The sequence below is a fragment of the Tupaia chinensis genome, unplaced genomic scaffold (assembly GCF_000334495.1).
Source record: "Tupaia chinensis unplaced genomic scaffold, TupChi_1.0 Scaffold145870_1, whole genome shotgun sequence".
Classification (NCBI taxonomy): domain Eukaryota; kingdom Metazoa; phylum Chordata; class Mammalia; order Scandentia; family Tupaiidae; genus Tupaia; species Tupaia belangeri.
The window spans coordinates 4276665-4302721 of record NW_006205727.1 but is presented as its reverse complement, the minus strand read 5'-3'; the positions used below and the strand labels follow the sequence as shown (position 1 = coordinate 4302721).

The window sequence follows — 26057 nt, the reverse complement described above, 5'->3', positions numbered from 1 at the left end:
CCTCCTACTATGTAATCTAATAAAATCACCTGGTACAGACAAAATAAAAACAAAAATAAAAAGAGAAAAAAGGAAGAACAGCTTTCTTAAATTTTTTTAAGAATTATTTTATTTAACTTTATTTATATTTTTGAAGAATTATTTCATTTAACTTTTTTTTTTAATTTGACCAGAAAGGGACCGGTGAGGAGAGAGCCGAGATAGAGAGAAGGTAAGAGAGCAAGTGGCCAGGTCCAGGACTTGAACTGTGGTTGGCCATGTGGGAGTCCAGCACCCTTAACTACCATGCCATCTGCCAGCCCTATTTATTTTAATTTTAACCAGAGAGGGACAGAGAGAGAGAGCGGGGAAGTGAGAAAGCAAGTTAGTAGGTCCAGGACTCGAATCGCAGTAAACCATGTGGGAGTCCAGCACCCTTACCACCATGCCACCTGCCAACCCTCAATAACAGCTTTCTTTAACACTTTTCTAAGATCATTCCTATCTACCAGACTTCCATATATATATATATGTATGTATCTTCATCTACATATGCATTTTTTTTTTTTGGTCAGAAAGCCTTTAATAACTGCTGGATACCTCTACCTGACTGTCACATGAGTATTTAAAATATACCATGCCATATACTGAACTCACTATTTCTACCCAACCCTGGCCTTCCCATTCTCAGTGACCAGCTACTGGGTTACCCAAATCAGACACCTGCTTCTATCCTCTACCCCATACTTTACACACCACTCTTCATTTTCCATCAAACAACATGTCCTATTGCCTTCTGGGATCCACTCAATTATTTCTATCACCACTAGCACCACTTTGATTCGATCAGTGCACTGCTCTCTCTTTTGGATTGTTGTTAGTCTCCCGACACTTGTCCCAACCTAATGCCTTACCTACTAGACCAGTCTCCATAGTAAAAGTTTTCTTCTTTCTTTTTTTTAATGACAGAGAGCATTTGCACAAGAGAAACAGAGCGAGAAAGAGAGAAAGAGACTCTTACCAGAGATCTTATCTCCAGTGCAGTACATGCAGTCAGGAAGAAATGCTAGTGCTTTTAGCTTCACTCAGGGGAAGTAAGAGGTTGGCTTGCATGTCCAGAATTCCATTTTTTTTCCCCAAAAGGGCTCCCCAGAGAACTGCATTCTGTCTTGCCAGACTTGGAGCTCTGACAGATATGACACAGTCCGCCTGTCCAGGGGAGAATGGAGGTGACAGCATGAGCTCAATAAACAGCATTGATGTTCACTCTGTTCAGTACAAAATAAGCATAGTAAAGAATCCAGCCCTCAGTTTCTCTCTGGATAGAGAAAAAGTTGATTTGTATGTATAGAACCCCAACTTCTTCAGGGCTACCCAAAGCACTGGCATCCATTTCACCAGTCTTGGAGCCCTGATGGGTCTAAAACAGTCTATTCACTTGGGAGAGAATGAAGATGTCAACTGGGACTGGTAAATGCCATAGCTGCTATTGCCTTCCCACCCACAGCTCATCACAGTGACTGGACAAAATCTGCTTTTCTGGAGGGAAGAAAAGAGTGATAGAAGCCTGCAAAACTCTAGCCAAACTGATTAGTGGGGAAATTTTTCATGTATAAGGCCAATCCATGAAAATTGAAATCTTCCTGTGTTGTCTAATGCACCAACTCAGAGACATAAGGAAATAGAAAAATTTTGCAAAATATTTCAAACAAAAGAATAAGATAAATTTCTAGAAACTGACTGTTATTGAATGGACTGATTAACCTGACAGAGAATTAAGAATAACTCTCATAATGATGTTCACTGAGGTCAGGGACTAGTGAGAATCACAAAAAAAGGGTAGAAAATACTTTAAAATGTCAAAAAGAAATAGGATACAATAGCTGAACTAAAAATTTCATCAGAGAAGGGTCCAACAGCAGACACTACCACACAGTGGCCTCAACCATAAGCCACTGGAAGTAAGTCAGAAAAAAATAAGTAAGAGTGAAGAAACTTAAGGGACTTACACAATCCACTGAGTGGACCAATATAAGCATTCTGTATATTCTAGAAGGAGAAGAAAGAGAGAAGGAACAAGAAAGAATTTTCATAGAAATAATGGCTGAAAATTTCACAAATCTGGGGAAAGAAATGGGCATCCAGATCCATGAAGCCCAAAAGACACTAAATAAGAAAAACTGAAAGAAATCGACACCAAGACACATAATAATCAAACTGTCTAAAGTCAAAGACAAAGAGAATTATGAAAGCAGTATGATAAAAGTAACTGTTTGCATACAAGGAAACTGCATAAGACTATAAGTAGGTTTTGTTTTGTTTGGGTTTGGTTTTTTTTGTTTGTTTTTTTCTTTTTAATCAGAAACCTTGACAGTCAGAGGGAATATAATGACAAACAAACAACAGGGGGGAAAAAATAAAACTACCAAGCAAGGATACTATACTTGAAAAAATATCTTTAAAAAATGAAGAGTATATAGGTGGTCACTCAGAGGTAATGCAACTGGACCAGAATGGAACAGGTCTTGGATTTGCATACCAGGACCTCCATGAGCATGTCAAAAGCATACACATGTGCCCATGATCTTGGCTGACTGAGAGTAGAATTGTGGCATGAGGACTCTGTAGAGGGTTCCTATTCATATCTCTCTCTGTAATGGAAGAAATAAATAAATAAGCTTTAACAACAACAACCTGAAGGAGAGAGGCCAGAGGGCAGCACAGTGGTAAATGCAACTGGACCCATATAGGAAAGGGCCCAGGACATGGAGCAAGCCAGGCATGTGCTCATGCGCCCATGAGCTCAGCAGGCTGAAACTGAAAGTGAATCACAGTGGTTTGGGGTACCTCAAAAGGAAGGAAGGAAGGAAAGAAGGAAGGAAGGAAAGAAAGAAGAAAGGAAGAAAGAAAAAAAAAAGAAAAGAAAGAAAGAAAGAAAGAAAGAAAGAAAGAAAGAAAGAAAGAAAGAAAGAAACTTTTAAAAATATGAAGTAGAATAGTAGGATTCTTGAAAAATGGTAGAGTAGGAAGCACCAGGTATTTATCTCCCCATCTGCACAATTACACTGGCAAAATATGTCAGATATAACTAATTTGGAATTCTGGAGTCCATTGAAGTCTTGCTATTTTCAGGGTAAGGCTTAGATGGTAAATGTGATTATTTTTATTCCATTTCAGCTCTTAGCACAGTAATAGCTGCCCATTCTTCACATCCACACCCTGTGGCAGATAGCCGTGAATGTAACCCTTAAACAACCTGTATACAGCTTGTTAAAAGGAAAATAATATACACCCTGAAGTCCCACCTTAATGCTCCACTAAAGGCCCATGCTATGAGATATAACACAACCTTAAAGGAAGAAAGTAGACTGAAAAATCTACAAAATCTTCATGCCAGTAGACCAATCTTATATATAGAACTCCTAACATATAATTTAATCTCAAGTAAAAAGACTACACAGTACAGTTCATCAGGTTCTTTCAGCAATGGTCAGGTATGTTTTGAACACCAACCCTTTTCTCAGAATCTTTTTTTAGGGGGAAGAGAATGGGTATGCAAATACACACACAAGCAAACTCAATTTTATCATTTCATGCAGTCATTGAAAGTCACACTTATAAGAAAGTAAAAAATGTGGGACCAGCAATTAGTATAATGGCTATGTCACTGGACTGCCATGTAGTCAACCGTTGTTCAAGTCCTGTACCTGGTGGCTTAAACTCACGCTGGGTGTGTGTGCATGTGTGCCCAAGATCCTGAGAAGAGAATAGAGGAGAAGGGATTGCGACATGGCCATCCATTCTTGGGGGTGATTTCTCGCTTTCTGTCTCTCTGTCTCTCTCTGTCATTCTAGTGAGCACACATGCCCTACAGCAAAAACCTCTCAAAAAAAATAAAAAGAAAAAATGTTTCTAATTTCTGAAGTACATGTCTCTATTAATTTGTTACGCTACCATTGATACTATTGCTATTTTTGCTTATGGATCTCTAGGTATTCTTAAAACTGACCAGTTTGCATCATACACAAATTTCTAGTTGGCTGAAATAATGTGACTAACAACCAACATTTAAGTATAACTTTCAGTTCGTCATCTGTTGATACAAACACAAGAAGACAAATTTGAATTCCAGATGTTTGAGTGAATATTTTATTTTTAAAACAAACCCCTCAAAAAACTTCCCTCTGTCTCTTTTTAATAAATACACAAGTGAAAAAAGATTATTTTAGTAGATGTTTCCTTTGGTAATTTAGGTTTTAATTCAAAAACGCTTAGAAAATTACCAGGACCAGCAGTTAGTGTAATGGCTATGTCACTGGACTCCCATGTAGTCAACCGTGGTTTGAGTCCTGGACCCAGTGGCTTAAACTAACGCCGGGCACGTATGTGTGCATGCCCAAGATCCCAAGAGGAGAAGGGATTGTGGTGTGGCCATCCCCCTGGGGGGTGATTTCTCACTTTCTGTCTCTCTCTCTCTCTCTGTCTGTCTCTCTGACGAGTGCACACGCCCTATAGCAAAAACCTCTCCAAAAAGAAGAAAATTACCAAATTGCACTGGGCAGCAGAAAACAGTAACAGCAATGTTAAATCACAGATCTTCTGTGTAATCAGTGGCATCCAACTTATCCATGAAACTGTCCTACATACAATGAAAGATCAAGGCACACATTTGCACTTGCAACACCACATAGTTCAGCCTCTGCCAAGCCCACTGTTGGCCATCCTCTTGACTTCTTTATTTTTTAAATGTAACTTTTTAACATTTATTTCTCTGTATTCATGATAGAGCACACCCATGCTCACATGAAGGGGAAGGAGAAGTGGTATAGAAAAGAGCTTCCCACAGGATCTGCAATCCCTTCCTCCAATCATCCACCCAGTCAGGTCTTGAGCACTGGAATACATGTGCTTTATGTTTCAGGTGGACCCGGCCAAGGATTCAAACCATGTTTTCATGTGGGGATCTAGCCTCTCTCTCTCTCTCTCTCTCTCTCTCTTTCTCTCTCTTTCTCTCTCTCTCTCTCTCTCTCTCTCTCTTTGAGGGGAGTTGCTATAGGGTGCATGTAGGCACAGAAAGACAGAGACAGAAAGTGAGAAGTCACCCCCCAGGGGGAATGGCCACGCTGCAATCCCTTCTCCTCCACTCTCCTCTCAGGACCTTGGGTAGGCATGCACACGCACACGCCTGGCTGGGATCTGGCCTCACTTAAGCTGCACATTACTGCTGTGCCCATAGGGCCAGCTCTGTCCTCCTGACTTATATAGCAAATGAACTTATTTTTTAGAAAGATTTTTGCTACAGGGTACATGTTCTCACCAGAGAGATAGAAAGTGAGAAATCACCCCCTGGGGGGATGGCCATACCACAACTCCTTCTCCTCCATTCTCCTCTCAGAATCTTGGGCACGCTCGCACATATACCCTGTGTGAATTTTAAGACACCAGTTCCAGGACTCAAACAGAGGTCTACTATGTGGGAGTCCCGTGACGTAGCCATTACATCATGTGCTCACCCCTATAGCAAATGAACTTTTAAAAGCTACTTCCTAGGATTAGCAATAGAATGTATAAGTAGCCAAATTCTTATCAATATCTTTGTAGATAAGAATTAGTCTCTTTCTGGGTTAATAGTAAGATGCCAATATAACCTTGGAACCAAACTGCTTTTGCTTGTTACTCAAAAACCAGTGCTCAAGAGACATGTGTAGATAGAAAGGAAAGATTGCTTTATTCAGGAAGCCAACAACATGGAGAATGACAGAGTAGTGTTCTAAGATTATCTCCACCTCCAAAGTTACTGGTCATCACAAAGGTTTAAATATATATATGAAAACAGCAAGGGTCTATATGTCGCTTTACAGTGTTTAAGATGATAAAATTTCTTAGCTAATCATGCGAGAGAGTGCTAATAGTGTCTTCCTTCTCCCTGTCTCCATACCCATTATCTGTAAAGACTCAGCAAGGTTATTATTAACTTCATTAGTTAAGCATTAGGCTATATCCTGAGGAAGTTGAAAGGTTAGGCATTGGGCAAGGTTCATTATGAAGTCAGTAAAGGACAGAGGTTAAAGACTTTTTTTTTTTTAATTACCAGAAGGCACATGCATTCACCAGACAGAAGAGACTGAAAACATGTAGAGAGAAAAGAAGAAAGTATCCTCTCCAATGGGCTATTGTATACCACAACCCCTTCTTCATTTCTCCACCCTATCAAAATCTGAAAGTACACGCACATGTCCCTAGTGTATTATTCAAGTCTTCAGGTCCAGGATTTGAACTATAGTTGGCCATGTGGGATCCAGTTCTCTTAACCACTACCCTCTGGGGCCAGTCCAAGACTGATTTTCTAATAGATCAATATATGTTAAGATAGACTTCCAAGACTAAGTACAATATGTAGTCACTTTGGTTCTCTTATGGCTCAGTTACAGTAATGGTAAGAGTTTGTGGAAAGGAAATTTGCCAAGGACTTCCCAAAGATCAGGCTGTGCTTTCCCCTAAGGGAGATCGTTAATGCCCAAGGCTTTTGAAACCTTAACTATGCACTTAAATGTAGGAAAATTAGTGTTACCAAAAAGTCCCAGTAAATTTAATTGAGTCTCCTTCAGAAAACAGTGATACTGGCTGAAAAACCATAGTTCATATTTCATCTTCAAAATGAGATAATGCAAGAATGCCAAAAATTCAGCCAAGCCTTCTCAAGTAACAATCTTGTCCTTGAGAGAACATAGGGATTTTTGAGTAGTGGAATTTTCCATCCATTTGTTCTTTTATTCTCCAGCTTCTTTGCCTTCAAGTATCAATTGACTCTTCTCAGTCACAATTGTACAAATCACAGAACTTTTTTTTAAATTGGCACAAAATATACATTATTCATCTATTCAGTCTCATCTGAAGGGAATCCAATAAAGAAGCAACTTTATTTTCCAATGAAATATTTAAAGCTGCTTTTTCACACAAGAGTCTGAGCCGAAAACTCCATCCATGACCCATGTAAGTACAAAACTTTTTTCCTATCAGATCATGTGTGAATTTGATTTTACTAAAATGTAGATTATTTTCTTCCTGCTGTGTTTCATAGTACTTGTGTATAAATATGTAACATCGTCAATGTTTTTACTGGTTTGTGAAGCTTTCTGTACCATAATCATACCAAGAACACCCTGTACTTTTCCTAGCAAATATTGACTTAAAAGGACACTTTGTTGACATTTGTGCTGCATCTTTGATAAAAAGCATGTACATACTGCAAGATTTGTTTTCCCCTAGCTGTAACTACAGTGGAGCAGAAAATTCAAGTGGTGGTTCTATACAAAAGTAATTACCTTTGCCTCTGGGTTATTGATTGAGCTAGAATCCAAGTTCAGGTCATCATGACTCTAACTTAACAGGTTCTTCTGTCACTGGTGGAAAGGATGTGTGCCAAGTTCAACACACTCACATATCCCTTCCTATTTGACAGAATCCAGATCTGATTCACAAAACTCCTATATGAAAAGAAGGGAGAGAACGGTGTTAGCATTGGTAGTAAGGCATACATCATTTTGTTAGCACAAAGACAGGTTAACTATAACATAAAGATAAATCTTTCTTCCAGGAGAAAATGTACCATCTCCCCTCTGTCAGAGGGTTGTGGAAGACACTTAGAAAATAGCAGGGAGGAATATCCATCTCTCTCCTAACCTCCATGTCCCCATGTTCCACCCAACTCTTCATAACTGAAGAATTAAGTCCTTAAATAGACACAAATCAAAACGCTGAGGTGGGAAAAAGGGAGGGGGAAGGTGGAAGATGCAAAATGAATGCTCTCAGTTCAAAGATAAAAGTTACATTATGAAAGGCATAGGCTCTGCTTTATAAACAAAACAAAATCTTCTCTGCATGGCACAACCATCTCATTAACCAATACTCTCTCATCATGAGTGATCATGGTTAGAGTCAGAAGCAAAATATGGAGCGATCTGTCTGCAGGCAAGTGGAGACAAGGCTTAATAAAGGGAGAGCTAGGTGTGTGAGGAAAATGATGAAACAGACATACTTTTGTGGTTAATTCATAAGAAGGAAAATGCATCAACTCAAGCAGTGCTTTAACCCCTTCTTGTTAGGATATCGAATATGCACATAACTTCATATGCTTTAAACTTTTAAAAACATCAATATTGAATTTGTGTCAAGGCCTATTAAATGTATCTCACAAAATGTTTTCACATATAAAAGGGTAAAAGTTTCAATATCTTTCATTGTTCTTGAAAACTCATTGATTCTAAGGTAAAGAAGTTATAGTTTGTGATGATTCCATTCCACACTGCACCAAAACATACCTTTGAACTCATGGCTGGACATCTCAAATGACAGATGGGGAGAATTTCTGGAACCTCACACCTCAAGGATGGTGGGCAGGGTGGTCTTGCACCAGCTGATATTGAAAAAGGCCTTAAATTCAAACACATACAGAACATCCAGAACACAGTCTAACACCATAGCATAGTGGTGAGGCTGGCCTCTTCTGCAGATGCTTCTAAAAAATGTTTATTTGATGATGTCACCTTCCTCTTTACCCATTTCAAGTTGTCCTCATGCATTTTAACCTGATTTTGTCTGCAAAAACAGGGTAAAGGAAAGAATTGTGAGATTTTGGACTTCAAATTCCTTTGACAAAAGGGTTTGCTAAAACAAATATTTTAAGATGTAAAGTGGGAAGAAACAGGAGAGCAGAAGGGGTTATTTACTTTCCCTGTTTTTACCCAAATTCAATTAAAACATTTTGAAGAGTTAGCACATCTTATGATTACACATAAATAAAAATCATAATGACATGTAACATTGGTTTATCTCTGGATATACGGGAAGGTGGGACAGGAAGTGGTAGAATAGGCTGTGATAGGACAGCGTAGGTCCACAGAGCATGACACAGGACAGGAGCAGCCGTGGCAGATTTCTAGACAAGTAAAACTAGAGCCATCCCTCAAGATCGACTGGTTCAACACAAGTGTTTTAGACCTGAGAATCTCTGAAGAAGGGAGGATTCAAAGAAGGGGGGAATCTATCCACAAAAAATTGAACAGCTAGGGTTATTATATAAAAATAACCATCATCAACATTTTTATTAAGAAAGACAAAAAAATAAACGTTGCTTTATTGGTCATGTGTTGGCTGTGTTATCTGTGTTAAACTTTCTGTGTCTCAGTTTCACCATCTGTGAAATTAGCATACAAAAGATATCCACGTCATAAGCTTGCTGGGAAAATCAAATCAGTTAATACTTATAAAGCACCTAGAACTGAACCTGGAAACAGTAATTGTTTGATAAGTATCAACTGTTAATTATTATTGTTATTACCACAACTATTGATAATTCAGATAGGACTTTCTCAGAGAAGTGAGATTTTATTGATGAACTGGAAAACTCAGTCCACTGTGGATTGGTATATCATGGTGACAAAGATGTCAGCATTTAGGGCCAACTAACAGGAGGCACGATGGTTAAGGCACTGGTGGTTATGACTGACCACAGTTTCGGTCTTGGGACTTGAAAACCACACTGGGCATGCATGCATGTGTGTCCAAAGTCCCAGAAAGAGAATGAAGGAGAAGGGATTATGGCGTGGCCATCGCCTGGGGGCTAATTTCCCTTTTTTCCTCTCACTGTCTCTCTTTGTCTTTCTCCAGTGAGCTCATGCACACTATGGAAAAAACTTTTAAAAATAAATAAATAAATAAATAAATAAATAAAGCCAGCATCTAAGGATAAATAAATAAATAAATAAATAAATAAAGTCAGCATCTAAGGAGACACTGAGGCCGAATCTCTCTTTCACTTAAAGCCAAACAAAGAAGAGGGGGTAGAGACAGTCTCATCTTTATGACTAAGAGTAATTCATATTCAAAAACACTTCAACATCCATTTTCAGGTTACATTAAAAGAAAATTATAAAAATGGAATTGAAAACCCAACCTCTGTTGAGTTTTCAACCTCTGCTGAGTTTCCAGTTTTGATGTTTAGAAACCTTGACCAAGACACTTCCTCTTACATGGTAGCTTCCATATCTGATGCAAATAACAATTTTTACCTGGATTGTAAAGATTCAATATATTTGAAAGTACTTTCTGAATTATAAATTTTACAGATAATCATACATTCTTTAAAAGCACAATGCATTACAAATATAAACTATATCTCTTATCTTGAAATCACTGGAAGGAAAAAACCTTCACTTTCTTACTAGGATTTAGCACTGACCATGGAAATAGACTATGTCATCAGAATACTCTCAAAAATATGTTCAAAAAAAGGAACACTCAGCTGGGAATTAGAAATTTGGGTCCTAGCTCCAGCTTTGTTATGGGCACTTCGTATGGCTCTGAGGAAGTCCTTTAGATTATCTGACACTCAGTCTCCTATAAAACACAGGGTAGGGACCAGCAGTTAGCATAATGGCTATGCCGTTGGACTCCCACATAGTCGACTGCGGTTTGAATCCTAGACCTGGTGCCTTAAACTCATGCCGGGCGCATGTGCGTGTGTGCCCAAGATTCTGAGAGGAGAATGGAGGAGAAGGGATTGCGGCATGGCCATCCCCCCGGGGGGTGATTTCCTGCTTTCTGTCTCTGTCTCTCTCTGTCTGTCTGATGAGCACACGCACCCTATAGCAAAAACCTCTCAAAAAAAAAAAAAAAAACCCAGGGTACATCATATGATCTCTCCCCTTCTAATTCTATAATTCCAAACATCACTAAAACCTGGTAGATTTCAGAAAATTATTTAATAAACAAAATGTTTCATAAGCAGTTCAAGAGATCTTGGAACTGACTCTCAAAACACTGCATAATTGTGTTTAGGCAAAGACTTCAAACTCAAGATGAACATCTTGGAATTGTTCCACCATTCGATGGTGGTGTAAGGCTGTAAGTTCACATGTTCACACTCACTTGAACATCCCTCATGAATTGTTGTGGATGCTTAATAAACAAGAATAATATTGCCCCTCTCAAAATAAAAGCATAAGAACACAGTAAGTTTCTTGAAGATCTTCAGATCCCAAAATGCTATGAAAATGGTTTTCAGTTTGTTTTTCTTTTCCTCATTCCTGATATGATCAATGTGATAATTTAGTGCAATAGACAGAGCCCAGGAACTATTATACCTGTTTGACAATGTCCTAGGATAAAGAAATAAAATAACTTGCTTCCACTCAGGGTTGATGGTCCTCATGCTTGGCTCTCCTGGCTCTCCAAGCTTGACCTAGTTTAGGAATGACATCTCTGCTGTAGATCCCACACACTTGTCCACCTGCCTGCTATCAACATTTCGGGGTAAGCCAAAACAGCCCAAAGCCTGGCCTTGCTCAGTTCCCCGGGGAGAACATAAAGCTCCCTTCCTACCCACCATTCCAGGTCTCTGTCTGGGACCCAGTATAGAACTGCTGGACCTCCATGGAAAAATAAAGTTTCCAGATAGAAACAATGAACTTATTGATGACCAAATTAGACCCTGCTTCCCAGGCCCTGTGGTTTCTCCTTATAATTTTTCCCCCATAATTCTGTGGCTGCTTTGGGAGAGCTGTCCAAAACACTTTCATCAGGGCTATGTTTTCATGCTATGATTTTGGCCATCACCCGGGTTATTTTTAAAAAGGTGAAGGCGGTGGGGGCGAATCATGTCCTAGAGAGAAAAGCCTACAAGGTCCTAAACATTTTTCATCTGTGAGGATAACTAGGAGGATTTGAGAATTACACTCCTGTCCATTAACTGATTGAAGAGGGCCCAGCTTCAAATCACAAATACAGGTCTCTAAAAACAAAGTGTAATTTTACATAACTGACTTTCCTGCCTCTGTGGGAAAAACAAGGCAGCAATGCATTTGAAGTGCCTGCCCCAGGCTTAGCTGGTAACTGGAATCCAGCAGAGCCAGCGGGTTGGGAAGGAAGGGCTCACATAGAGATTAGCTCCACAGAAACTTGCTTGCGTTTGCATAATATCCAGGTTTCCACCTTCATAATGGCTGTGTTTCATTTATTCTCCAAACTGATGGCAGAGACAGCTACTTGCTATGGCACATATGGTTTCACTGCTCCTTTTGCCAGTTCTGAGAGGAGTGTTGTCACTTTTTCTCTGGTTATTGAGGCAAAATAAATAGAGCTCTGGATATTTTCCTCATTTTTCACTAGGAAAATGTATCATTTGGCAGTCATACTTCTCATTTCTCCTGATTCAAGTCAGCAACATTGAGAACCTACTATGAGCAATCATCACTTAGGTGCTTCAGAGGCCCTAAACCTGAGCTAGATGTAGCCTATGACCCCCAAAAGTGAAATCGAGTAAATAATTTCTGGGAGGACATTGTGAGGACCAGGGATGAGAGAGATGACAAATATTATTATAAAGGTTTTATAACAAAAGCCCATTTAATGATAAAGCACAACATAGAAGATTAGAGGCCCTATCTCCCTGAAAATTTCCCTGCATCCATGTAATACTTAAAATAAGTACCACAAGCAAGCTGTAAGTCAGTTATGTAAAATTACACTGTGGCACTTACAATAATTAAGAAGAAGAGAAAGCAGGGGAAGGAGGAAAAGGATGAAGAAAAGATACTTTGAAGTTTCAAAAAAAGAATGGCTCTTAAACCAAGAGAATAAGTAATTATATGAAGGAAGTGGCATTACAAACGAGTTCTGAGGGTCGAGTAGATTTTTAATGAACTATTAAATGTAGCTAATGGGGGCTGGAGCTGTAGGATCCTTACATAGTAAGAAATCCTGTCAAAAATTACTTTCTCATAAAGAAGAGAAAATGAAAAGTCAGCACTCAAGATACTACAGTAAAGCATGAGTGAATAGAAAGCTGGGAAGGAGACTCTAGGAAGTTTGATGGAGGCATGTAGAATGTAAATACAAACGTAGATGGAGTGATCGGTGGGGAAAGGAACAAGGAATAGGGTTTGCAGTCAGAGGGGTGAATGTGGCAAGAAGGGGCATATTTTCCTCAGAGGCAAGTTTGAAAGAAGAAAACACGGGAGGGGGTAGTGAAAATACAAAGACTCTCCCTAGACCTTCTCACCCACGCCTATGGGCACAATTACCACCTCTCCTGGAATGACTCACAAATTCTATCTCCTGCCCTAACCTCTTCCTGAGCTCCTGAACTATATATAAAACTACCCACCAGACAACTCCACTTGGATGTCTGAAAAACCCCTCAATTCGACCTGCTCAAATCAAATTCATGACTTTGCCATCAAACAATTCCATCTCCTACTGCTTCTTTCTCCATAAATGGTATGACTATCAATCGACTTGCCAAAGTCAGAAAGTTAGGACTTATGTCTGTACCTTTACTACTCTCAAGCCACTTACCCTCCTTCTCTATCTCACTTGCTTCCAGTTCTCTTCCACCGCTGAGTTCTACACAAGCTGCTGTACCTGCCTGGTATCCCCTTCCTGCCATCTTCTTCTCCTGGGTAACTTCTATTTCAGATAGGATACAATGCAGCATAGCAGAGAGTTTAGGGTCCCAGGCACTGGCATCAAACTGAGTTCCAATCTCCACTCCTATACTTACCAGCTGAGGGATCCTAAACAAGTTACACAAGTCTCCAAGCCTAAATTTCTCACCCATATGTTAACAAAAGTCCATCCTCACAGAGGTCATTTATATAAAGCACTACAATCTGGGCCTGGCCCACCACCACTCTGTAAATGTCAGCTACTTATTAGTCTTCTTTCCAACCATGGGTCAGCCATCCCTTCTTGAAGAAATTTTCCCTGACCAAGTCACTGCCCCTCTGCCTGCACCCTCAATCCCTCTCACTCTGGTTCATTGCACCCAACATAGGTTTAATTTTTATTTATTCACAAAATGTTTAGATTACACCTTTATTCTCTACCAGGTTTAAGGCTTCTTGAAAGCAGGACTTTGCCAACTTTGCTAATGTCAAGAACCTGTCCTTGGCGCTGCGGGCCTTTCTGGGCTCTGCGCGTCTCCCCCGGGGTCCTGCTGGAGGTCATTTATATAAAGCACTACAATCTGGGCCTGGCCCACCACCACTCTGTAAATGTCAGCTACTTATTAGTCTTCTTTCCAACCATGGGTCAGCCATCCCTTCTTGAAGAAATTTTCCCTGACCAAGTCACTGCCCCTCTGCCTGCACCCTCAATCCCTCTCACTCTGGTTCATTGCACCCAACATAGGTTTAATTTTCATTTATTCACAAAATGTTTAGATTACACCTTTATTCTCTACCAGGTTTAAGGCTTCTTGAAAGCAGGACTTTGCCAACTTTGCTAATGTCAAGAACCTGTCCTTGGAACAATGCCTGACCCAGGATAGATACCCAATCAGTATTTATTCAATGAATGAATTCATTCATGAGAAAACAGAGCAGTTCAGTTATGGTTACAGTGCATGAAGCTTAACATATTCAGCTTATTCTGTACAGAACAGTCGAGCATTTTGTTATTTGGCCAGTTCATCCTTGCTTTAGTGGTGGCCCGGGGTATAATACCATGTACGAAGATCAAAATATTATTATTAGGAATATTTAGTTTTTAGAAATTAAATAAGTTAAATTAATTAATTAAATTAAGTTTTAGAAATTAGATAAAGTTGGGATGAAATTTGTCTTTGTGCAGGCCTTGTTGACAACAAACACTTGGTAATCCATAATTCAGGCTAATGAAGATGATGATGACAATGATAATCATGGTCTTGTAATTAACAAGGCTTAGGAATATTTGCATACTAAACCCTAGAACATGTTGGCCCAGTAAGTGGAAAGCACAGAAAAGAATCTATTGAAGGTCATCTCAGATAGCAAGTAAGAGACACTGAGAGAGAGCCATCTCCTTTGCTTCCTTTGGCCCTTCTTAATTTTCTGCATTGTCGATATATACACAGATGTCTAACTGGATCTCTCATCTAGATGTGACCTCTGCAGTCTTCTGACCATGTGACATGTGAGCACTCTAACCAGGTCACATGCTCTGTATCTTCCTTTTCCATCATGTCACCCTCTCTCCAGGTGTCTTCTGAGGACCGCTGAGTCAGCTCACATTTTATTCTAGGAAATATTTTCCAAATCCATGAGAAAGTCCTGTACAATCCTTGACAAATGGGGATAAGGAAAAGCAGATGAAAGACCTCTACATCTTTGTAGATCACCTTCACTACAGCTTGTAAATCCTTTGATTAACAACTCCCTTTGCTTCTAATAACAAAATGTTCTTTCTCCCACAGTGGAACAGTTGGGAATCTGGGGATGACTGGAGAGAACAACAGGTTCTGCGATATTGTTTGGATTTATTCTAACATTATCAACAGCCTGCCCTTATTGAGCACCTAGTAAAGGTAGCAAACAGAAAGACCATAGGTGCATTCCCTTTGCAGGTCATTAAATTGAGTAGGAGTTTCAATGCTTCGAGAGATAAAATCTAATGAATTTTGTACTCCTTCTAAAAGAGGGAAGGAGAATTGAAGCCAGATCTTGATATATCCATTTGTGTCCTGGCACTGTTTATCTTAGGAGCTTTTGGTTCCTGGCAGACTGTTGTCTTAGTGGAAATAGTAAGAGAACAGTAAACCAAAACCAGCAACATTGAGAATAGAGGTGAAAATCTCTCACTTCCAGAACTTAGTGAATCTTTTCAAAGAAATCCATTATTATTGTCTAGCAATTCTATTATAAAAGCACATTCATGTTTAAAAAATGTAAAATGGCTGGGAAAAAAAAGCTTATGTAACACTAGAAGCAAAAAATACTGATTGCTTCGTTGTGTCTATACAAAGATTGTTTCTAAGTGAAAATCAGATAACCAACTGACAGTAACTGGAAGGAAACATTAACAGCTGGTATTTACAATGGCAAGATTAGTGACTTTTTTTTCTTTTATTTTTTTCATTTGATTTCTGTTATTTTTGTTCTAGTATTATCTGTACAACACAAGGTTGCTAGCTTAAATATATGTGTGTATGTGTTTATATATTTTAAAATATTGTGGAAAAGTTATAGTTCACTTACGGTGAAGACATTAAAAATTGTGCTGCACCTTAAAATTAAAAATTAAAAATATGGAGCTCTTCTACCTTATTTTTAAAAACTATTACTTGTTCTACATAACTGGTAACAACTTCTAGCATAGCTGCTAGAATTGGCAAAAATGAATTTCGCTTAGCTCCTTTGGCATTGCTGACAGCAACCTCAAAAATACTGTTTTTTTTCGATGAGAAATGATAGAAAAAATAAGTTTTTGTTAAATTTTCATTCTCATTATCTACAGAGCACAGAACCTCTTTGAAATAACATCACACATTTGAGGAATCCTTAGTAGGGGTAGGCAAGGAAATACCTCACCATATGTTAATACTAGCCTGGTGACTACAAGTGCTCACAGACAGAATACTGGCTGGTGCTGACTGTCACATTTGAATCACTAAATTACGGGTCTGCAAATTCAACTCAGAAAATAACCATTCAGTTCTCCCATTTCTTAGCCCTCTGTTTATTCAGTGCTTTACCCCACTGGGGTCTAGTGCCTAAAACAACATTGAATGTGGGGTTAGGATAAATCTCACACTGAATGGGCATTTTCTTCTGTCCAGAAATTTCCATTTACTCTTAAATTAAATGAGACCCAGCCTTAAGAATTGACTGGCATTTCCTTCTGAAGAGCCAGTAAAAGGTTAAGAGACTCTGGCTATCTTGGACTGTATCTGCCTCAGAGCTCAAACCCTTCTGTGCATGCCTTCCATGCAAGTCATTCCAACAAAAATACATCCAGCTGAGAGACTTCCCAGAGCTATCAGGTCAACAAGCTCTACCAGGAGGCTATGGAAACACCTTACTGGCCGTTGAATGCTGGATTTCATCCATTGGTTAGCATAGTTCATGCTGGACTTCTAAACAGTTCTGTCAGGAATTACTGGACTGCATGCTCCTAATCTTCCTCCTCACATGACTGGTTATTTGTGGTGTGAATTATCAGTTGCAAAAATAAAGAAGTCAACAGTACAATAACAAGCAATGTTTGGAACAATAAATGAACTGTCCAATACTGGTAAATTGGTTGCCATACTACAGAGAATGAACTTCATCACTGGAGCAATGAAAAATGACTTTTGATCAGGATGGAGATAAATAATGTAACCTGGGTGGGACAGGGTAAATACCTATTGCAGAAGGTAGAGATTGGCTGGAATTGGGAAACTAATGGGAGACTATTGGAATCGTTGAACTGACCTGAACCAATCAATGATGGTAGGAATGAAAATGAGATAAATAACAAGACTTTAAGTGGATGAAACAGTGTAGCAGATCTGGTGCAGAGTAAGGAAGGAGAGTACAGTGTAAACACAGAGGTACGAAAACACTAAGATTTCTAGCCTAGAATATTGAGTCTGAATGAGGTCATTAAAAAATTGGTTTGTAGGAGGAGTTTAGTGTCTGAGAGGCCATCACAGGGAATGCCCAAACAAACCAATTAGATATGCCAAGGCTAGAAATGAGCATTTAACAGGACAGACTTTAAAATTAAATCCTGGTCCTGTCACTTAGATTGTGTGGCCTTGGGTGAGATACTTAAATTTTTGTGCCTTCTATTATTTTTTCCTAAAAAATGAAGATAGTAATTATATTATAAGGCTTTTGTGAGTATTATAATAAGCAAAAAATATATGAAAAGCACTTCGCATCTGACACATAGCAAGTACTCAAAATAATGATCTCCTCTTGAATCACCATGATAATATCTTCCTCTTCTCCTGTTTCATCCTTTGCTTCCCTCAGTCCATCTCTGTTTGGCAACCAGAAATATCTTGCTATAAGAAAGATATGATCCCCAACACTCCTCTGCTTAAAACCCAAGGTGTCCTTTTTTTAAAAAAAACTAGGCCACTTTAATGTTTTCGTACAATTTAATAATCTTTTGATGACTTCAGACGTGGTTTTCCGGATTGGTTTATCATTTTCAAAAATTACAAGGAGGGACCAGCAGTTAGCGTGATGGCTATGTCGCTGGACTCCCACGTAGTCGACCGCGGTTCGCGTCCCGGACCCGGTGGCTTAAAACTCACGCCAGGCGCGTGTGCGTGCGTGCCCAAGATCCCGCGAGGAGAATGGAGAAGGGATTGCGGTGTAACCATCCCCCCTGGGGGGTGATTTCTCGCTTTCTGTCTCTCTGTTTCTCTCTGTCTGTCTGGCGAGCACATGTGCCCTATAGCAAAAACATCTCCAAAAAAAAAAAAAATTACAAGGAGTTACTTGTATGCAACTGCTATCAAATCAGTAAGACAGCATTTATGCATCCATCATTTTCAGGATTGTTGGTAACTTGGCCATATTTCCCCCAAATAACCTTGCCTCCTGGTGTCACAAGGCCGAACTCACTCATGTTCACCTCAGTGACAGTACCTTTGGTGATAACACCCAAAGTTGCATATAGTGGAGATGAGGGATTCTTCTTTACACCAAGTATTGGCAGGCAAAAGGTGGCTTTCAATGTTACATCGGCCTTCTTGAAATGTAAGCCCATTGGCCTAATGCATCTTTCATATTTAGGTGGTTTTGTAGTAAAGCCATCTCCAACAAAGCAGATTTTTGTAACAATCCACTTCCATGCCGCCTTCTTTCTCTTTCCTGTTCAAATAACTTTTAATACTTTTGTTCCACCCTGGGCTTGAACTTTGGGTAAAGGGATTTCCTGTATTCCTACTTTCTCTTTTGTTTTTGTTTAATCATATTGGAAAGTACTTTAGCTAGAGACTGTCCTCCTCTGTCCAACAGAGAGGCAAGTACTGCTTCTTGTGGAGTCTCTTCATCATTCTTTTGTTTGGTGTTCCTCTTTTCATGTATCTCGATAGTCTTTTTCATTTGTATTTTCTCAGCCTAGTGCTGCTTATAATAGAGTTTAGCCTTCAGATCAATCATCTTGTTTTGCCTTCTTTAAACATTCATGAGCCTCTTGACTTTCCTTCTTTCTCTTTTACTCATGGTAATTCAAACAGTATCCATAGTGTTTACAATGTGATTCAATATATTCATTTTGTGGCAAGGTGATGGCTGCAGAGTCACCATAGCAGCCTCCTGGATGCAAAGAAGGTGTCAATATTTAGGTTTTGGAGAACTATGAGCAGCCCAAGGTGTCCATAAGAGTTGGCATTTCTATTCCTTGAATATGCCAACCTCATTCTAGTCTCAGAGCCTTTGTACTTGCTGTTGCCTTTGCCTGGAGTACCCTTCCCTAGATTTCTTCATCCTTCTACTGTTAGCTCACATTAAACCATCTGATGAAAGCCTTTTGATAATCCTCTTCTTATCCATCTCAGTAACCCTCTATCCTGTTACTCCGTTTCTATTTTATTCATAAAACATAACTACTGGAAATGAAAAGCTATCATGTACATATGTATGTGATTTTTGTCTCTTCAGTGAGAACATCAGTTCCTTGATAACATGTCTTTCTTCTTTCCCACTATAGCCCTACTGTCTAGCATAGAGTAGACTCTCCATAATAAATTTTGAATAAGAGAATGAGTGATCTAATATATGTGCAAGCATTGCAGATCCTTAAAGTGTGCATTTCTTGTGAAATGCAGATGAGAAAGTCTCATATGATCTTATGATCTTGATCTACTGTAACCTGGATGTTTCACCGATGTAAGCCAATTAACCTCTCTGGCCCTCATTGTCCTTCTCACTACAAAAGAGCCAACAGTTGCCACTTTCTTGATGAAGACGGAAGCAGTGAAGAAAGTGAGATGAAATCTGGCAAGTGCCTGGAGTTTTATAAGAGGAAGACATTCTATTTAACTGTTCAATCCATCATAAAGATGACAGGCATAGGCCAAAATGACATAATATAAATCCCCAAAGTCACATCAAATCACTGGACTAGTAATCCCCAAATGGTCCTGAAACAATAGTCTATCAGATTTTCCACCAAGCTACAATGATAATGTAAATCCCAGAATCACAATTCACTGTGGTAGTTCCTGAAATATTATGAAAAACAAGGCCACTCCTCAAATGGATTAGTAATCACAAAGAGAAAACCAAATGCCCTCTGCCAAGCATGTCCAACACCTCAGTTCCCAGGCTTCTGGCTTCTATCTCCATGGACACCATCACTCAATGTCCCTCCTTCAGGAGCCCACTGCTGGAACATTCAGTTAGTACCTCCTAGGAGGCTTACTCTCAGAAAAGCTTTTCGAGATCTATCCAACCAAAGTGGGGGGAAAAAAAGAAAAAAAAAAAAGAAATCTTAGTCTGGAGCTTCACTTCAGGCTCAGCAAGTGGAAACTGGCTTTGTATGTGTATAAATAATAGTTCAGCTCAGGATAACTCTGAGCTAAGCAGCACCCTTCTCTGGTTACATACCTTCTTAGAACAAAGAAATCCAAAAAGTTGATCATATTTGGAGTAGGGATTTAGAGAATGGATTTTTTACTAAGGCAACCCCAGTTTATCTTGTCTTTGTTGCTTACCAGTTGAGTAACTCTAGATAAGTTATTTTATATTCTCAGGGGTTTTAGTTTTTAATTGGAAAAATAAGGATAGTAAGGCCTACCTTCAGTGGCTTGATATAAGAGGAAAGGAGATAGGGCAAAATGTTATGTGTGTTCAATGAATGCTAGGTACTAATGTGAATCAATAACTAATAATAATTGTCAATAATAATCTGAATCAGGACCAGCAGTTAGCCTAATGGCTATGTCACTGGACTCCCAAGTAGTCGACTGCGGTTCGAGTCCTGGACCCAGGGGCTTAAACTCATACCGGGCACGCGTGCGTGCATGCCCAAGATCCCAAGAGGAGAATGGAGGAAAAGGGATTGGGGCATGGCCATCCCCCCTGGGGAGTGATTTCTCACTTTCTGTGTCTCTGTCTCTCTCTGTCTTTCTGGTGAGCACACGCGCCCTATAGCAAAGAATAAGAAGTAGTAGTAGTAGTTGTAGTAGTAGGAGTAGTAGTAGAAGGAGAAAAATCCAAGTTATTTCTTAATTCTTCCAGCAAATGTTGATTGGGCAATGGCTTTTTGCTAGATACTGGGGATGCAACAACAAACATGGTAGACTGATCTTACCCTCATGCACTCAGATTAGTAAATAGGCAATTATAATGTAGCATAAGTACTACAATGGGGAGTCAGAATGCACCAAGAGCACCTGTAAAATGTCAGACATAGTCCAGGGAGGTAGGAAGGCTTCTTGGAGGAAGTGGTGCTTAAGCAATATACCACTGCAGTGGTGCAGCAGCAATGCTGAGCCATATGGGGAGATCCTTTTTCACTTCTTGAGATCTCCCTATTAAAACCAAGTGTGTAAGTGCACACCCATGATCTTGGGCAGCTGAGGCTAGGGTAGATATGGCCTGAGAACCCTGCTGGTTGGGATGCCCCTCTGGCTGAAGAAATAAACAGTTTTCTAAAGTTATATTCTCAAGACATCATCTAAAGATTAGAAGGATAAAGCAAAGAAAATCCTGTGTAGAAGAAATACTATTTGCAGTTGGCTAAAGAATAAAGATTAAGGCATTTTCCACTTGGTAGAAATGGATCTGAGTAAGGCACATAAGGCTTATTAAAAGAGTCCTTGAATGTAAGTCCTTGTTAGAGAGTTTATACTTTAATCTGAGAACCATCAGGAACATAGTAAAATCTTAACCCGAAGAATGGCACGTGGCTGTATTTCTGTTTTAGCTTGATCATTCTGGTTGCAGAATGACTCAGCAAAGAAGCCACTGTGAGTCTATGAATTAAAGAAACATCCCACAAGGATGTAGTAGATATAGCCTAGAAATGTTTAGACAGGACAATGACAGGACCTGGTGACTTATAGGAAGGTAGACGAAGGGAGAGAAGGAGAGGAAGATGAATACCAGGTTAAATAGTAGTGCTCCTCACCAAAGTAGAAAGCACAGAGGAAAAATAATTTTTGAATGTTAGGTATAGGATAAGCTGAGTTTGAAATATCTATAGGGCTCTCAGGTGAAAATATCCAGCACTAATGTGAAAAAGTCCACATCTTTTCATGTTATCATCCTCATGGTGATAGTACTTACTGCCACTGTGATTCAGCCACAAGGACTTCCATTCCTCAGATACACCAAGCTCATTTCTGCCTTTGTATCTGCTGTTCTTCTTGCCAGGGATCCTCTCCCATCAGATGACCAAACAGCTGGCTCCTTGTAATTCAGATGCAAAGTTAGACATGACCTCCACAGAGAGGTCTTCTCTGACTATTCAACCTAAACTGTTCCCAAAAGCATTTTCAATCATTCCATCCTGAGTAGTGTCTTCACTGCCCTGTCACTACCAGAAATTTTCTTGTTCTTCTATTCATGTTTTTTTGTCACCATACTCTACAACTGCACTGTCTAATACTATAGCCACTAGCCACACATTGGTTTATAAATTTAAAATAATTACAATTAAATATGAATTTAAATTCAGTTCCTCAGTTGCACTAGCCACTAAACAGCAGCTGGTGGCTAGTGCCTACCATATTGGGTGTACATATATAGAACATTACCATCAATGCAGAATGTTCTAATGGGCAATTTAGCTCTCTCTAGAAAGAAAGCTTCTTCTATGACACTTCTTTGCTTTTGTCTTTGTTTTTGTTTTTTTGAGAGGTTTTTGCAATAGGGCATGTGTGCTCACCATAAAGACAGAGAGAGACAGAGAGACAGAAAGTGAGAAATCACCCCCCATAGGGGATGGCCATGCTGTAATCCCTTCTCCTCCATTCTCCTCTAGGAATCTTGGGCATGCACGCACACGTGCCCAGCGTAAGTTTAAGCCACCGGGTCCGGGACTCGAACCACGGTCGATTACATGGGAGTCCAGCGACTTAACCATTATGCCAACTCCTAACACTTCTATATCCTGAGTCTACAAGGAAGTTCCCTAAACTGCAGGCTACTCTTCATTCAAAGACAGAGAAATTTAGCGGATATAAGTTTTAAGGACATAAGAGAGAAAATAACAAAACACATCACATTTAAACATAAGAAAAGTAAGAATTCCTTTCATTTTTCCAAAAATGAACCCATTTATTGTAGCTTAATGATATTCCAAATGTCTGTGGAGATCCTACTGGTCTTTCAATTCCTTCAGTCTTTTGATGGCAGACTTTACTATGACAGCCAAAGTGGTGATGTAGGTCAAGACATCACTAGTTACCCTTTTCATGCAGGAACTACAGTGCTAGATCCCCACAGCCTATCTCTTCATCTTGGTTTTGCCACAGAAGGAGAAAGTGTACTTGGTGTGTTGGCTGATTTCAATTTTCTTCATCATTATTTGGAGGGAGGCACCATAGTAGGTCCTATACTAACCTACAATGTTGACCTTGGTGCATATTGCTGTTTATCCATATTGCCACCAACTAGGTTTGAGCCCAGAAAGTGAGTAAGAATTTCTTAATGAAAATTCTTTATATATATGTATGTCCTCAGTGGCATTATAAATTGTATTTCTTATTATATGTCACAGTTTAAAAAATGCATAGTGACTGAAAGATAATATGGGCTTAGAATTTTTGTTGAGTTGATAAATAAAGGGTTTTATCAAATTTATCTGATCGAATTTAGTTCTAACTATTGCCCTGTGAGGTCGGAATTATTATGCCCATTTTTTTTTATTATGCACATTTTAAAGATGGGAAAACTAAGGTTATAAGAGTTGAGTGACTTGTCTGGATAACACAACTGGTAAGGATTAGACTTGAGAGTCAAATTCAAGTCTGGCTGACTCTGCATACCATGATCATAACCACAAATGGGTTGTTCTTGAAGCGTTGGACATGGTTGGCTTGCAGTATGAGAAAAGATAAGATACTTGAGGAGAACCCCAAGGAAACGGTGTTGGAAGGTGGGCAAAGAGGAAGAGTCTTAAAGGCATAGGGAGTCACCCAAGAGGACCCTCAGGAAGGAAAGGGAGTGTGTCAGGAAGAAGGGAGTTGTCAATGCCACAAAACAGTCCAAACTTCAGGAAAAATAAAGACTAATCCTTTCAGTAAATTTAGCATTATGGAAGTTATGTACTTGGCAAGACTATATCCAGTGATGCAACAGGTTCAGAACCTAACCGCTGAAGACTGGGGGTAAAACGGGAGGCTAACATAGGCAACCTCCAAGAAGTTTGGCTGTGAATAAAAGAAAATAAAATGCAGTCATGGCAGAGTTTCTGCTTATTTATTTTTAAGATACTATGCCCTAGGGCCAGCCTGTGGCCTTCTGGTTAAGGTGGCTAGTTCTCACATGGTTGACCACATGGTTCATCGTCTTGAGAAACATACTGGGCACATGTGTGCATGTGCCCAAAATCCCAAAAGAAGGAAGAGATGGAGGAGAAGGGATTATGCATGACCACACCCTATGGGAATTTTCTGCTTTCCCTCTCTCAGAGCACACATGCTTTCTGGTGAATTAAAAAAAAAAAAAAAAGATAAAACACTCCCACTGCAATGGCCAAAGTAGGTGGGGTAGGTAGGGACATCACTCTGAAATGCTAGAGTTACACAGAAAACCACAGTTTGGATCCTGGGTTTATCTGAAACACATGGGGAGCATGCACCCATGAATTCAGCTGGATAGAAAACTGGGCAGAGAAGGGAGGTACAGGAACTACAATACAACAAGACCTGTCAAGAATATATGTGTTTCTCTATCAATTAAATAAAGTTCCTAAATAAATAAACACAGACACTTTGAGCACAATTACATAGTGATATGAGGGGAGAAATTAATGTAAAGAGAGAGGATATCTAAACAGGCAAAGTTCTTGAGAATATGGGAAGTGATGAAATCTAGGTAAGTCATGGGGAGAGGGACCACCAGATAGCATAATGGTTACATCACTGGACTCCCACATAGTCGACTGCTGTTTGAGTCCCAGACCTGGGGGCTTAAAACTCACGCTGAGCACATGTGTGTGTCCAAAATCCCAAGAGAAAAAAAGAGGAGACGGGATTGTGGCATGGCCTCCCTAGGGAGTAATTTCTTGCTTTCTTCTCTCTTTCTCTGTGTCTGTGGCAAGTGCATGAGTCCTATAGCAAAAATCTCTCTTAAAAAAAAAAAAAAAAGATAGGAAGATTGGTCTTGGATGGAGAGGTTTAAATAGGAAACGGAGGGGAAATAAATGGAGAGAGACAAACTGGAAGGCTCTAGTAGCAGGGCATTGCAGGAGTTCATCTCTAGTGGTCTCTTTTAGATCTTGTGCTGTGAATGAAGGGAGAGAAGAAAAGGAGTACTAAGAAAGTATGGAATAACCTGTTTTTACAAAAGCAAGGCTTTGTTTAAACACAGACACTTTGAGCACAATTACATAGTGATATGAGGGGAGAAATTAATGTAAAGAGAGAGGATATCTAAACAGGCAAAGTTCTTGAGAATATGGGAAGTGATGAAATCTAGGTAAGTCATGGGGAGAGGGACCACCAGATAGCATAATGGTTACATCACTGGACTCCCACATAGTCGACTGCTGTTTGAGTCCCAGACCTGGGGGCTTAAAACTCACGCTGAGCACATGTGTGTGTCCAAAATCCCAAGAGAAAAAAAGAGGAGACGGGATTGTGGCATGGCCTCCCTAGGGAGTAATTTCTTGCTTTCTTCTCTCTTTCTCTGTGTCTGTGGCAAGTGCATGAGTCCTATAGCAAAAATCTCTCTTAAAAAAAAAAAAAAAGATAGGAAGATTGGTCTTGGATGGAGAGGTTTAAATAGGAAACGGAGGGGAAATAAATGGAGAGAGACAAACTGGAAGGCTCTAGTAGCAGGGCATTGCAGGAGTTCATCTCTAGTGGTCTCTTTTAGATCTTGTGCTGTGAATGAAGGGAGAGAAGAAAAGGAGTACTAAGAAAGTATGGAATAACCTGTTTTTACAAAAGCAAGGCTTTGTTTACATTCAGATGTGCATAAAGTCTCAAGTCTGTTTATAGTTCTTTTAAATCAGAAAGCCAAACTTCACTCTATCACAGTGTCTGAAGGAGAGAAAATACAGAATGCTGATAAAAGTGCACTCCAGTCAGGTGAGAATCAGAGAGGGAACTGACTATAAAAGCAGAATTATGAGCATCACGAGGG

General features: G+C 39.6%; 1 long non-coding RNA gene across 1 annotated transcript in view; it reads left to right on the top strand.

Annotated features, from left to right (window-relative positions):
• Window positions 1-6727: 6727 nt before the first annotated feature.
• The window catches only part of LOC102496280 (uncharacterized), a 72874-nt gene continuing 53544 nt past the window's right edge, over window positions 6728-26057 (top strand). Inside the window, exon 1 of the long non-coding RNA XR_337414.3 lies at window positions 6728-6972. This is a non-coding gene — a long non-coding RNA (uncharacterized LOC102496280). The remainder of the gene's footprint in view (window positions 6973-26057) is intronic.